The sequence below is a fragment of the Oncorhynchus mykiss genome, chromosome 1 (genome assembly GCF_013265735.2).
Source record: "Oncorhynchus mykiss isolate Arlee chromosome 1, USDA_OmykA_1.1, whole genome shotgun sequence".
Classification (NCBI taxonomy): Eukaryota; Metazoa; Chordata; class Actinopteri; order Salmoniformes; family Salmonidae; genus Oncorhynchus; species Oncorhynchus mykiss.
The window spans coordinates 47679527-47694690 of record NC_048565.1 but is presented as its reverse complement, the minus strand read 5'-3'; the positions used below and the strand labels follow the sequence as shown (position 1 = coordinate 47694690).

The 15164-nt window shown below is 41.4% G+C and overlaps 1 protein-coding gene across 4 annotated transcripts in view; it reads left to right on the top strand.

Moving 5' to 3' along the window:
- Positions 1 to 5624: 5624 nt before the first annotated feature.
- The window catches only part of LOC110524125 (nuclear factor of activated T-cells, cytoplasmic 3), a 55187-nt gene continuing 45647 nt past the window's right edge, over positions 5625 to 15164 (top strand). For 3 of the 4 annotated variants that reach the window (XM_021603497.2, XM_021603483.2, XM_036979030.1), the window contains exon 1: positions 5625 to 5726. The gene's annotated coding sequence lies outside the window, so the exon portion shown is untranslated. Of the gene's footprint in view, positions 5727 to 11709; positions 11900 to 15164 lie in introns of those variants that run through there. The other variant, XM_036979038.1, reaches the window with a different exon arrangement.

The following is a 15164-nucleotide window of genomic DNA, read 5'->3' as shown; positions in this document are numbered from 1 at the left end:
CAGAGTTTGTTTTGATATTTTAACCTGCGTGTCGTGATCGCGTTTGGTGTGGGGGGGCAAAATAAATGTATGCACGATGGCGCACACGCGCAGCCGTTTTTTTGTTCCGTGTTATTAATTAATATTATCTCTTACCGTATTTTGGAACGCTTAACGCTTTGTGTGTTCCTTATGGGAATTAGAAAAAGCACTGGTCTTCCATATTCTGCTTCTTGCCGGTTGTTAATTTGCTACATGAAATGGGTTCCTCGGATTTGTGAACATATTCAGAACTATCTGTGAACATAGACTTCAGAGCCTTTGACTTGATTCCTTTGGAAATTAATATTTTTAGCCAGCAGCAGCAAACAAGATAGATTTGTTCTGATTGTATACTACTGAATGATAGATAGAGTGACCCTCAACTACAGCCTATGTTTTTACTTAGTATAATGCTTGCCATTGCCTTTTACACTACTGATTCTATGTCATAGTATAAATACACACAACTGTAATGTTCACAGCTGACTAAATGACCCAAACTCCAGTTTATACGTGGAAGTAAAACTCCTCACAAAATGCTTGCTGCACTTTTCTAATGTTTGTTTCTAAACTAAGATTGTAATATCAAGTTAACTTATTTTATGTTTTATTTTTACCACACTTAAAACTAAACATCCTTACATGTGCTGGGAAACTGACAAAAACATACAAAAGGCATTTGCTTTTTCAGGGGAGTACTGTACTGCCATTGAATTTCTCAGCCCCAAACAGAGTTCTTTAACAACTATGTGTTCTTCATTCAATACAACGAACTTGTGATTTGTTGTATTTCTTTGTAAATAGATGTGAATTGGCATACCTTGATTGTACTAAATGGATAGGTACAGTGGCAAGAAAAAGTATGCGAACCCTTTGGAATTACCTGTAGTTCTGCACGAATTGGTCATCAAATTTGATCTTATCTTCATCTAAGTCACAACAATAGACACACACAGTCTGCTTAAACTAATAAAACACAAACAATTATATAATGTCTTAATTGAACACACTGTGTAAACATTCACAGTCCAGGGTGGAAAAAGTTTGTGAACCCTTGGATTTAATAACTGGTTGACCCTCCTTTGGCAGTAATAACCTCAACCAAACTTTTTCTGTAGTTGCGGATCAAACCTGAACAACGGTCAGGAGGAATATTGGACCATTCCTCTTTACAAAACTGTTTCAGTTCAGCAATATTCTTGGGATGTCTGGTGTGAACCGTACTCTTGAGGTCATGCCACAGCATCTCAATCGGGTTGAGGTCAGGACTCTCTAGAAGGCGTATTTTCTTCTGTTGAAGCCATTCTGTTGTTGATTTACATCTGTATTTTGGGTGAATGTCCTGTTGCATCATCGAGCTTCAATTGGCGGACAGATAGCCTTACATTTTCCTGCTAAATGTCTTGATAAACTTGAATTCATTTTTCCGTCGATGATAGCAAACTGTCCAAACCATGATGCTCCATCCATCATACTTTATAGCTGGGATGAGGTTTCACGTTGGTGTGTTGTGCCTTATTTTTCTCCTCACATAGTGTTGTGTGTTCCTTCCAAACAACTCAACTTTAGTTTCATCTGTCCACAGAATATTTTTTCCAGTAGCGCTGTGAAACAACCAGGTGCTCTTTTGCGAACTTCAGACGTGCAGCAATGTTTTTTTTGGGACCGCAATGGCCGTGGTGTCCTCCCATGAACACCATTCTTGTTTAGTGTTTTACGTATCGTAGACTTGTCAGCAAAGATGAAGAGTCGCTCTACAATTCTTATTAACCTCATTGAGTATTCTGCGCTGTACTCTTGCAGTCATCTTTGCAGGACTGCCACTCCTAGGGAGAGTAGCATCAGTGCTGAACTTTCTCCATTTATATACAATTTGTCTTACTTGACTGATGAATATCAAGGCTTTTAGAGATACTTGTGTAAACCTTTCCAGCTGTAAGTCAACAATTCATAATCTTAGGTCTTCTGAGATCTCATTTGTTCAAGACATGGTTCACATCAGGCACTGCTTCTTGTGAATAGCAAACTCAAATTTTGTGAGTGTTTATAGGGCAGGGCAGCTCTAACCAATATCTCCAATCTCGTCTCATTGATTGGACTCCAGGTTAGCTGACTCCTGACTCCAAATAGCTTTTGGAAAAGGCATTAGCCTAGGGGTTCACATACTTTTTCCAACTTACACTGTGAATGTTTAAATAATATATTCAATATAGAAAATAAAAATACAATAATTGGTGTGTTATTAGTTTAAGCACACTGTGTTTGTCTATTGTTGTGACTTAGATGAAGATCAGATCACATTTTATGACCAATTTATGCAGAAATCCAGGTAATTCCAAAGGATTCACATACTTTTTCTTGCCACTGTAGATAATTATATACTGTAGATGGATAGATACAGTTGAAGTCCCAAGTTTACATATACCTTAGCCAAATACATTTAAACTCAGTTTTTCACAATTCCTGACATTTAATTCTAGTAAAAATTCCCTGTTTTCGGTCAGTTAGGATCACCACTTTATTTTAAGAATGCGAAATGTCGGGCCTCCCGGGTGGCGCACAATTGGCCTAGCGTCGTCCGGGTTAGGGAGGGCTTGGTCGGTAGGGATGTCCTTGTCTCATCGCGCACCAGCGACTCCTGTGGCGGGCCGGGCGCAGTGCGCGCTAACCCAAGGTTGCCAGGTGCACGGTGTAGCCTCCGACACATTGGTGCGGCTGGCTTCCGGGTTGGATGCGCCGCTGTGTTAAGAAGCAGTGCGGCTGGTTGGGTTGTGTATTGGAGGACGCATGACTTTAAACCTTTGTCTCTCCCGAGCCCGTACGGGAGTTGTAGCGATGAGACAAGATAGTAGCTACTACAACCATGAAATTGGGGAGAAAAAGGGGTAAAAATTAAACAACAACAAAAAAGAATGCGAAATGTCAGAATAATAGTAGAGTGATTTATTTAAGCTTTTATTTCTTTCATCACATTCCCAGTGAGTCAGAAGTTTACATACTCAATTAGTATGTGGTAGCATTGCCTTTAAATTGTTTAACTTGAGTTTGGGTAGCATTCCACAAGCTTCCCACAATAGGTTGGGTGAATTTTGGCCCATTCCTCCTGACAGAGCTGGTGTAACTGAGTCAGGTTTGTAGTCCTCCTTGCTCACACGAGCTTTTTCAGTTCTGCCCACAAATTGTCTATAGGATTGAGGTCAGGGCTTTGTGATGGCCACTCCTATACCTTAACTTTGTTGTCCTTAAGTCATTTTGCCACAACTTTGGAAGTATGCTTGGGCTCATTGTCCATTTGGAAGACCCATTTTTGCGACCAAGCTTTAACTTTCTGACTGAAGTCTTGTGATGTTACTTCAATATATCCACATAATTTTCTTGCCTCATGATGCCATCTATTTTGTGAAGTGCACCAGTCGCCCCTGCAGAAAAGCACCCCCACAACATGATGCTGCCACTCCCATGCTTCACGGTTGGGATGATGTTCTTCGGCTTGCAAGCCTCCCCCCTTTTCCTCCAAACAGAACGATGGTCATTATGGCCAAACAGTTCTATTTTTGTTTCAGCAGACCAGATGACATTTCTCCAAAAAGTATGATCTTTGTCCCATGTGCAGTTGCAAACCGTAGTCCGGCTTTTTTATGACGGTTTTGGAGCAGTGGCTTCTTCCTTGCTGAGCGGCCTTTAAGGTTATGTCGATATAGGACTAGTTTTACTGTGGATATAGATACTTTTGTACCTGTTTCCTCCAGCATCTTCACAAGGTCCTTTGCTGTTGTTCTGGGATTGATTTGCACTTTTCGCACCAAAGTACGTTCATCTCTAGGAGACAGAAAGCGTCTCCTTCCTGAGCGGCTGCTTGGTCCCATGGTGTTTATACTTAGATACTATTGTTTGTACAGATGAACGTAGCACCTTCAGGAGTTTGGAAATTGCTCCCAAGGATGAACCAGACTTGTCGAGGTCTACAATACTTTTTCTGAGGTCTTGGCTGATTTCTTTAGATTTTCCCATGATGTCAAGCAAAGAAGCACTGAGTTTGAAGGTAGGCCTTGAAATACATCCACAGGTACACCTACGATTGACTCAAATGATGTGAAGTAGCCTATCAGAAGCTTCTAAAGCCATGACATAATTTTCTGGAATTTTCAAAGCTGTTTAAAGGCATGTGATACAGTGAATTATAAGTGAAGTACTCGGGCGGTAAACAATTGTTGGAAACATTACTTGTGTCATGCACAAAGTAGATGTCCTAACCGACTTGGAAGACATTTTTTTATGAGTTTTATTGACTCCAACCTAAGTGTATGTAAACTTCAGACTTCAACTTTAGATAGATACCACAAATTACTCAAGGAAAATATGTTATGCCAATAACCAGATAAAATGATTTAGGATTAAGACACACTACATGACCAAAGGTATGTGGACACCTGCTTGTCGAATATCTCATTCCAAAATCATGGGCATTAATATGGAGTTGGTCCCCCCTTTGTTACTACAACAGCCTCCACTCTTCTGGGAGGGCTTTAGACTAGATGTTGGAACTTTGCTGCAGGGACTTGCTTCCATTCATCCACAAAAGCGTTAGTGAAGTCAGGCACTGATGTTGGGCGATTAAGCCTGGCTCGCAGTCGGCGTTCCAATTCATCCAAAAGGTGTTCAATGGGGTTGAGTTCAGGGCTCTGTGCAAGCCAGTCAATTTCTTCCACACCGATATCAACAAACCCTTTCTGTATTAGCCTCGCTTTGTGCACGGGGCATTGTCATGCTGAAACAGGAAAGGGCCTTCCTCAAACTGTTGGCAAGAAGTGGTAAGGACAGAATTGTCTAGAATGTCATTGTATGCTGTAGCATTAAGATTTGCCTTCACTGGAATTTAGGGGGGACTCACCCGAACCATGAAACTACCCCAGATCGTTATTCCTCCTCCACCAAACATTACAGTTGGCACTATGCATTGAGTCAGGTAGCGTTCTCCTGGTATACGCAAAACCCAGAGTCATTCGTTGGACTGCCGGATGGTCAAGCGTGATCCATCACTCCAGATAACGCGTTTCCACTGAGAGTCCAATGGCTGTGAGCTTTACACCACTCCAGCCGATGTTTGGTATTGCGCATGGTGATCTTAGGCTTGTGTGCAGCTACTCTGCCATGGAAACCAATTTCATGAAGCTCCCGACAAACAGTTATTGTGCTGACATTGCTTCCAGAGGCAGTTTGGAACTCGGTAGTGAGTGTTGCAACTGAGAACATACAATTTTTACGCGCTATGCGCTACAGCACCTGGCGGTTGCCTAGACGTTTCCACTTCACAATAACAGTACTTATAGTTGACCGGGGCAGCTCTAGCAGGGCAGAAATATGATGAACTGACTAGTTGGAAAGGTGGCATCCTATGACGGTGCCATGTTGAAAGTCACTGAGCTCTTCAGTAAGACCATTCTACTGCCAGTGTTTGTCTATGGAGATTGTATGGCTGTGTGCTCGATTTTATACACCTGTCAGCAACAGGTGTAGCCTACGTAGCCGAATCTACTAATTTGAAGGGGTGTCCAAATACTTTTGTGTGTGTGTGTATATATATATATATATATATATATATATATATATATATATATATAGTGTATCATTATTTAGTTTGTAAGTACAACATTAAGTTCTCTCTCTCTCTCCAACAGCTGCCATAACCATTAAGCCCCAGTCAGGTAAAACACACTGCTTATGCAAGGTTTTATTACTACTTTATATGCAGTTTAGTTCAGATTTCTAGAGTACTCTTGGTATGAAGAGATTTTACAAGTTATTTGTAAAGCATCAGGTGTTTACAATGGGTTCAGTACTTGGAATGTTAACTGGAGTGTATTTTAGTGCACTTTTTGTAAATTAGAAAATAACAATAATAGCACAATAAATCAAATACCTATCGGAAATGCTTTTTCTCATTGCCATTCTCATTTACCATACACTATATAGTATTCAACTGTTTAAATGTGCCAATAATGTACTGGTAACTGCCAGCCAGACAAAAATAAAAAAGTATTTACATCACTTTGAAATATTTTAACCATCGCATTGTTGAATACATGTTTCTCATTGGCTTGAAGGGCATTCTAGAACGTGTATTATTTCCATAAAAAGCACAGAATATTTGCACGCTAGAATTCAATGGCTATAGTTCATTCTTACGTGAATGAATGCCATGAGTGTGCAAAGCTGTCAAGGCAAAGGGTGGTGTCATGGTTGTCATAGTGAGGAGACCAAGGCGCAGCGTGGTAAGAGAACATAACTCTTTAATTAAAGAGAGAACACTGAACAGAACTAAACAAACCGTGACGCAATATGGCTAGTGCAGCACAGGCAACTAAACATAGAATAACAACCCACAAACTATCCAAGGAATATGGCTACCTAAATGTGGTCCCCAATCAGAAACAACGATAAACAGCAGCCTCTGATTGAGAACCAATCTAGGCAACCATAGACTAGAAAACACCTAGACTAGAAAACCCCCATAAACATACAAAAAACCCTAGACAATTCAAAAACAACACAAACCACCCTTGTCACACCCTGACCTAACCAAATAAGAGAAAACAAAGATAACTAAGGTCAGGGCGTGACAGGTGGCTACTTTGAAGAATCTCAAATATACAATATGTTTTGATTTGTTTAACACTTTTTTTGGTTACTACATGATTCCATATGTGTTATTTCAAAGTTTTGATGTGTTCACTATATTATTCTACAATGTAGAAAATAGTAAAACATAAAGAAAAACCCTGGAATGAGTAGGTGTGTCAACTTTTGACTGGTACTGCATATTTTTTGTGGTACCTATTTTGTATGTTATTTTTGGCACTAATATGTGTCACATGTCAGTTTGCAAACAGTGTAAAAGCTGCATACCAACATGGTCTATTTTTTGCTTTCTTGAGTAAGGCAGCTCCAAAATGCAGGTGTTTCAGCCTAGTGCTTTCTGTGGTGGTGGGATAGGCAGCGGAAGATGTGGAGTGTAGGGGTTGGTAATGTTCTCTAGTTGCGCCGTAATTGGCTCAGTGTTCTGTCACTAATGGGAACACTACGTCACTGCAAAATCTAAGGGTTGAGCTCGAAAATTCAAGCTCCTTGGGTGCTGCCATAGAGTTACATTAGAAGTGCCCATCCAAGAAGGCTCAAGGTCACTAGCCACAGATAAAATTACGTCAAATCATGTTATATCTACAGTAGCTTTGATTAGACTGATCATGTCACATCATACTTTCAAAATCTTAGCTAGCAAGCTAGCAGTCATCATGAATTAAGTCGACAAATTACTGGCAAATCCTTTTCAATCTTTGTCATATGAAGATAAATAATGAAGAGAAATTATAGATAAAATGTATCGGAGATAAAATAATGGCGCCGAAGGGGATGGCTGCCGTTTTTAGACAACACTATCAACCAAGACCCCACTCAACGTGCTGTATAAGGCCATAAGCAAACAAGAAAATGCTCATCCAGAAGCGGCACTCATAGTGGCCGGGACTTTAATGCAGGCAAATTTAAATCTGTTTTAACTCATTTCTACAAGCATGTCACGTGCAACCAGAGGATAAAAAAAACCCGACCACCTTTACTCCACACACAGAGACACGTACAAAGCTCTCCCTGGGAAATCTGACCATAATTCTATTCTCCTGATTCCTGCTTACAAGCGAAAATTAAAGCATGAAGCACCAGTGACTAGATCAATAAAAAAGTGGTCATATGAAGCAGATGGTAAGCTACAGGACTGTTTTGCTAGCACAGACTGGAATGTGTTCTGGGATTCCTCCGATGGCATTGAGGAGTACACCACATCAGTCATTGGCTTCATCAATAAGTGCATCGATGACGTCGTCCACACAGTGACCGAACGTACGTACCCCAACCAGAAGCCATGGATTACAGGCAACATCTGCACTGAGCTAAAGGCTAGAGCTGGCGCTTTCAAGGAGCTGGACTCTAACCATCAAACATGCAAAGCGTCAATACAGGACTAAGATCGACTCGTACTACACCAGCTCTAACACTCGTCGGATGTGGGAGGGCTTGCAAACTATTACAAACTACAAAGGGAAGTACAGCCGAGAGCTGCCCAGTGACACGAGCCTACCAGATGAGCTAAACTACTTCTATGCTCGCTTTGAGGTAAATGACACTAAAAAATGCATGAGAGCACCAGCTGTTCCGGAAAACTGTGTGATCACGCTCTCCTCAGCCGATGTGAGTGAGACCTTTAAACAGGTCAACATTCACAAGGCCGCAGGGCCAGAAGGATTACCAGGACATACACGGAACAACTGGCAAGGGTCTTCACTGACATTTTCAACCTCTCCCTGTCCGAGTCTGTAATACCAACATGTTTTAAGCAGACCACTATAGTCCCTGTGCCCAAGAAAGCGAAGGTAACCTGCCTAAATGACTACCACCCCGGAGCACTCACATCGGTATCCATGAAGTGCTTTGAAAGGCTGGTCATGGCTCACATCAACACCATTGTCCCAGAAACCCTAGACCCACTCCAATTTGCATACCACCCCAACAGATCCACAGATTATGCAATCTCAATCGCACTCCACACTGCCCTTTCCCACCTGGACAAAAGGAACACCTATGTGAGATTGTTGTCCATTGACTACAGCTCAGCGTTCAACACCATAGTGCACGCAAAGCTCATCACTAAGCTAAGGAGCCTGGGATTAAACACAAGTCCATGATGATGGTCCATTCTAAATCAAAACAAATATCACACATATATTATTTAGTATATGTAAAGGCAAGATTAAATCAAGAATAGTCTGATGGGTGACAATATTAGCCTATCACTTGTGAATTATATATTATCACTTGTGAATGATGCCCAGCATAAGAAACTGCCTTTCCCCCCGATTTTTTTAGAACCTTAGTCGCACACCTCTTGTAGCCTAGCCCATAGACCTATATGTTTGATTTAGGTTTGTATCACAACTAAAGAAGCCCAATAACTTCTTAAAATTAAGCACATTAATCTGCTTTACAGGGGGTTTAGAGCCTACGTGGCATACATAAGCAGCGCATGAGTTTTGAGATTGGGGAAGATACTTTACCATAAAAATGCACCTTTATAATAAAAGCGTTACATGCATAATCACGTGATGCAGAGCCATGTGAGTGAGAAGAAAGGCACAACGACCACAGGCTGCAAAAGGCATGGATTTTTTAGTGTTCATTACGGCCACAAAGGGGATGCCACCGTGAAATTCGAGGAATTATCAAGTGCTTGTCAAACTGTGAATGAGAGACTAATGAAGTGTGTACAGCCTGCTCAAAAAACAAAGCAGAGCTCATGCCTTTCAAGCAACTTTTTTCAAATCATCATTAGTCACATCATGCAGCCTTACAATGTATTAAAAATCTAAACATATAGCCCAATGTTTGTAGAACTGAAGTTACATTAATAACTCTAATTGAAGCATATAGGAGTAGCTATTTCTTTGTTAACCGCTCAACACAGAATAGCCGCGTGTGCGCACTCCCTCAAATCGCTTGGAGAAAATATTTATATTTTTTTCAGCTTTGTTCAATTCTTTTCTTCATACTATAAAATAATGCCACGGAATTCTAAGCAAATCTGGTCTGCTAAACGAACTAGTGTAGCCCACAGCCATTTGGCATAGCCACATCAGGACCTAACATAAGGACAACTCAGAGTATGATATTCATTTATTTTGAAATAGACTACATTTTCTTCATATCATGCTTCTTTAGACCTGTCTAAAATAAATAATGGATTTATTGTGAAAGTGTAGGCTATATTACATGGATTTATTCGATTTTTTAAAAATGTAGATGTTCCAAAGGTATGTGTGGAAGCCAGGAGATGCTAAATGTGTTTGTTAATTAACGGTCAATTGTTGTGAAACTGGCAGGCATTTGCTTGACAATCACCGGCTCACACATCCCTAGGCCTGATCACCGACAATGATAATAGGGAAGAGGTCAGAGACCTGGCAGTGTGGTGCCAGGACAACAACCTCTCCCTCAACAAGAGCAGGACAAAGGAGATTATCGTGGACTACAGGAAAAGGAGGGCCGAACACGCGCCCATTCAAATCGACAGGGCTGTAGTGGAGTGGGTCGAGAGATTCAAGTTCCTTGGTGCCACAACACCAACAAACTATCATGGTCCAAACACACCAAGAAAGTAGTGAAGAGGGCACGACAACGCCTATTCCCCCTCAGGAGACAGAAAATATTTGGCATGGGTACCCAGATCCTCAAAAAGTTCTACAGCTGCACCATCAAGAGCATCCTGACCGGTTGCATCACTGTCTGGTATGGTAACTGCTTGGTATCTGACCGTAAGGCGCTACAGGCGGTAGTGCGTACAGACCAGTACATCACTGGGTCCAAACTTCCTGCCATCCATGAACTATACACTAGGCAGAGTCAGAGGAAGGCCCCAAAAAATTGTCAAAGAGTCCAGTCACCCAAGTTGACTGTTCTCTCAGTCACCAAGTCTAGGTCCAAAAGGCTCCTTAACAGCTTCTACCCCCAAGCCATAAGACTTCTGAACAATTTATCAAATGGCCACCCGGACTATTTACATTGACACCCCCCTCCCCCACTTTGTTTTTACAGTGCTGCTGATCAATGTTTATTATGTATGCAAATTCACTTTAACCCTACCTTGAAAAATTACCTAACCTGTACCCCCCCCCCCCCCCCCCCCCCCCCTACATTAACTTGATACCGGCACCCCATGTATATAGGGGTGCCTCATTGTTATTTTATTGTGTTATTTTTTTTCTTTTTTTAAACTTTAGTTTATTTAGTAAATATTTTATTAACATTATTTTCTTAAAATTGCATTGTTGGTTAAGGGCTTGTAAAGTAAGCATTTAAGGTCTACTACACCTGTTGTGTTCGGCGCATGTGACAAATACAATTTTATTTGATCACTGACGTCATCATGATTCGACCCTGTTTTTTTCCCCGAGTTCCCTGTTGTAAATGAAAGCACCATAAATCCAGAGAATGCCAGACTGACAAAGTTTGATGACAAAATTTGCCCACGAAGGACCGCCGCGCCACCTTCTTGTTCAAATGAGCACAGCACAACAAGGTGAGTCCAAAAAATGTATTGTATGCTGCTGCATAAATTAAGTAATATACCAGGGAGATATGTATCATGTAGCTAAGAAAGTAATACTAACGTTAAGTGTATGTTGTGTAGTAAGCTTTACATGCTAAAATCGCCACAGCTTACATGTTCTATGTTTTTGGCTGCTTTTGAAAGCAAAATACAATTTGAAAACAGTATTGGCATTGTTGAATTCGATTTTCATTATGTCAAACTAAGGACTGATGGTTTGGTTACCACGGCAACTACTGTAGCTATCTGGTAAACTTGCTAGCTACTTCAGTGGATGTTAAACACATTTCTACCGGCAAATTAACACATTTCTAGCGACAAATGTGTCGCAACTCAGGGGTCTCTGGAAAATAATATAATTCCTTGGAAGGACAGTTGTATCCCCGCTAGAGCTGTTCTTGGAGCACACGTTCCGTGTCATTCATTATTTTCCATAGAATGCACAGCCCATCGTTGATTATCCCTTACATAACTTATGTTTTTTTTTTAGGTTCGCCTGGTTTATAAACAATATACAGTGAGGTATGCTGCACACAACACACCAGGGATTTATTCAATGGAATTATTATATTTAGAACACATTACTCTCATATTGGGTATACCTGTTCTATGCGGTATATTTCGAGACTGAGTCGGCTAGGTTTGATGACCCAAGGAAATAGCAACACGCGTCTTTGGAAGTTTCTAATGAAGACCACTGCAATGTACTTTCTGTAAATGACGGTGAGTTATTTTAATTGTGGATTAAAAACTTAATATCGTAAGTGCTAGATGTGTGTCCTCCAATTATTTTACGAGCAATAAATGCCACTCGCTGTTTATTATCGATGCGTAGTTACTACACCCCTACCTACATGCACAAATTACCTCAACTAACCTTTACCCACGCACACTAACTCGGTACCGGTACCCCCTCCTATATGTTGTGTTACTTAAAAACTTTTTTTTTAAAGTTTACTTTGGTAAATATTTGCTTAACTCTTCTTGAACTGCACTGTTGGTTAATGGCTTGTAAGTAAGCATTTAACTTTAAGGTCCACACCGCATGTGACAAATAATGTTTGATTTGATTTGACTTACACGTTTCTCTAGTTGAACACAAGCAAACTGCTACACTACTATGGAAGGTCAAGAGTTTTAATTCGTCTTACACTTGCAACGATAGTTTTTCACTTGCTTTTTTCTAGTGTCTAATGTAATTTATTGAACACGTGATTTTTTTTCACCTGTGTGTGTTTACAGGCGATTTGAACACTTGTTTTGGGCATTTTTACACGCGTTCATTACATCTGTTCAATGTGCATTTGTGACTCACAACCTGGATTCGGTCTTATGTAGCAACATTTTAATTTCTGTCTTTTGGACATTGGATAAAAGTAGAGACTCAGAGCTACAAAATTGTATATCATACACTGCATTTGAGGAAACAATGGGAAAGTAATCAACTTTGAAACTTGTAAACTCTTTTGAGAACCACCATTCAGTGTTTTGGTACTACTATTGGAGAGCCCTTCTTTGTCCTCACCCATTCAACATTGTTCACACCCTCTTAAGACCCATCTCTTTAAGGGTTGACCTGTCAGCTACTTCCAGACTTCTAAGAGACAGAGAACAGCTCACTGAACATTACTCGCCCTAGCAGAGCTGGTTAGGCTGTTATGTTATCCAGAGCGTTGGTGACTGCAACTGTGCTGTCAGATTGTCCGTTTGTGAATTCATAGCGTTTCATGTTCTAAGCGCACACTGGGCACTCTGGCCAATAAGTAGGGTTGTTCCGAAAGCTCTGACCTCAACGACAGTCAAGCACCCAAGCTAACTGGCTAACATTGGCTAGCTAAACTAAGCAAAAAAATAAAACGTCCTCTTACTGTCAACTGTGTTTATTTTCAGCAATATTTGTATGAACATAACAAGATTCAACAACTGAGACATAAACTGAACAAGTTCCACAGACCGGTCACTAACATAAAGGGAATAATGTGTCCCTGAACAAAGGGGGGGTCAAAATCAAAAGTAAGTCAGTATCTGGTGTGGCCACCAGCTGCATTACGTACTGCAGTGCATCTCCTCCTCATGGACTGCACCAGATTTGCCAGTTCTTGCTGTGAGATGTTACCCCACTCTTTCACCAAGGCACCTGCAAGTTCTCGGACATTTCTGGGGGGAATGGATCCACAACGTCTGGATCCAACAGGTCCCAGACATGCTCAATGGGATTGAGATCTGGGCTCTTTGCTGGCCATGGCAGAACACTGACATTCCTGTCTTGCAGGAAATCACGCACAGAACAAGCAGTATGGCTGGTGGCATTGTCATGCTGGAGGGTCATGTCAGGATGAGCCTGCAGGAAGGGTACCACATGAGGGATGTTACAGGATGTCTTCCCTGTAACACACAGCATTGAGATTGCCTGCAATGACAGCAAGCCCAGTCCGATGCTGTGACACACCGCCCCAGACCATGATGGACCGTCCACCTCCAAATCGATCCCGCTCCAGAGTACAGGCCTCGGTGTAATGCTCATTCCTTTGACGATAAACTCGAATCCGACCATCACCCCTGGTGAGACAAAACCACGACTCGTCAGTGAAGAGCACTTTTTGCCAATCCTGTTTGGTCCAGAGATAGTGGGGTTGTTCCCATAGGCAACGTTGTTGCCGGTGATGTCTGGTGAGGACCTGCCAGCAGGCCTACAAGCCCTCAGTCCAACTTCTCTCAGCCCATTGCGGACAGCCTGAGCACTGATGGAGGGATTATGCATTCCTTGCATATCTCGGAAAGTTGTTGCCATCCTGTACCTGTCCCGCAGGTGTGATGTCCGGATGTACCGATCTTGTGCAGGTGTTGTTACACGTGGTATGCCGCTGCGAGGACAATCAGCTGTCCGTTCTGTCTTCCTGTAGCACTGTCTTAGGCGTCTCACAGTACGGACATTACAATGTGTTGCTCAGGCCACATCTGCAGTCCTCATGCCTCCTTGCAGCATGCCTAAGGCACGTTCACGCAGATGAGCAGGGACCCTGGGCATCTTTCTTTTTAGTGTTTTTCAGAGTCAGTAGAAAGGCCTCTTTAGTGTCTGTGACCTTAATTTCCTACCGTCTGTAAGCTGTTAACGACCGTTCCACAGGTGCATGTTCATTAATTGTTTATGGTTCAACAAGCATGGGAAAGTGTTTAAACCCTTTACAATGAAGATCTGTGAAGTTATTTAGATTTTTACGAATTATTTTTGAAAGACAGGGTCCTGAAAAAGGGGCGTTTCTTTTTTTGCTGAGTTTATTTCCAGACACAATGTGAGAACACCCCACTCTGACCATTTTACTCCCCCTAGCAGAGCTGGTTAGGCAGTTTTCATGTTATCCAGAGCATTGGTGACTAACTGTGCTGATGGCAACAATCAATTAATCTGCGCTCTGTCACACTAAGACAATAGTCTTTTGTTAATAAATGTAGCTAGATAGCTAGCTAGGTAAACAATGAATACCAACGCATGATGTAACGTTAGGTAGTGAGCCAGCTAGCTAACAGTACACTAACTTAAAAACAAAATGCTTTGTCAAAATTAGAGTGGAGTCTTTTGTTAAGACATGTTGCTAGCTAGCTAAACAATGGACCATAATCACAACATGACATTACTACCCTACATGAATCTGCAGGTATCTAATCAACCAGGTTCTATGGCCATAACTAGTCAAGTAAATGTGTCTGAGATAAGAATAAGACCAGACACATAACGTTAACTAGCAACCCAGCCAGCTAATGTTAGCCAGCGAACAGTGCACTTGAAATGAAACCACTTTCTGTCAAAATTAGAAATATGTAATATTTGAAAGTGTAGCTAGCTAGACTCTTACCCATGGTCTGAAATTAGAGTAACGTAAACTCACTCACTTTTGTACATCGCCTTGGTCCGTACAAATTACCTTATTTTTGCGCCCAAAAAACGTAATACTTCCAGATCAACTGTAATAGCAATACCAATGTAAAG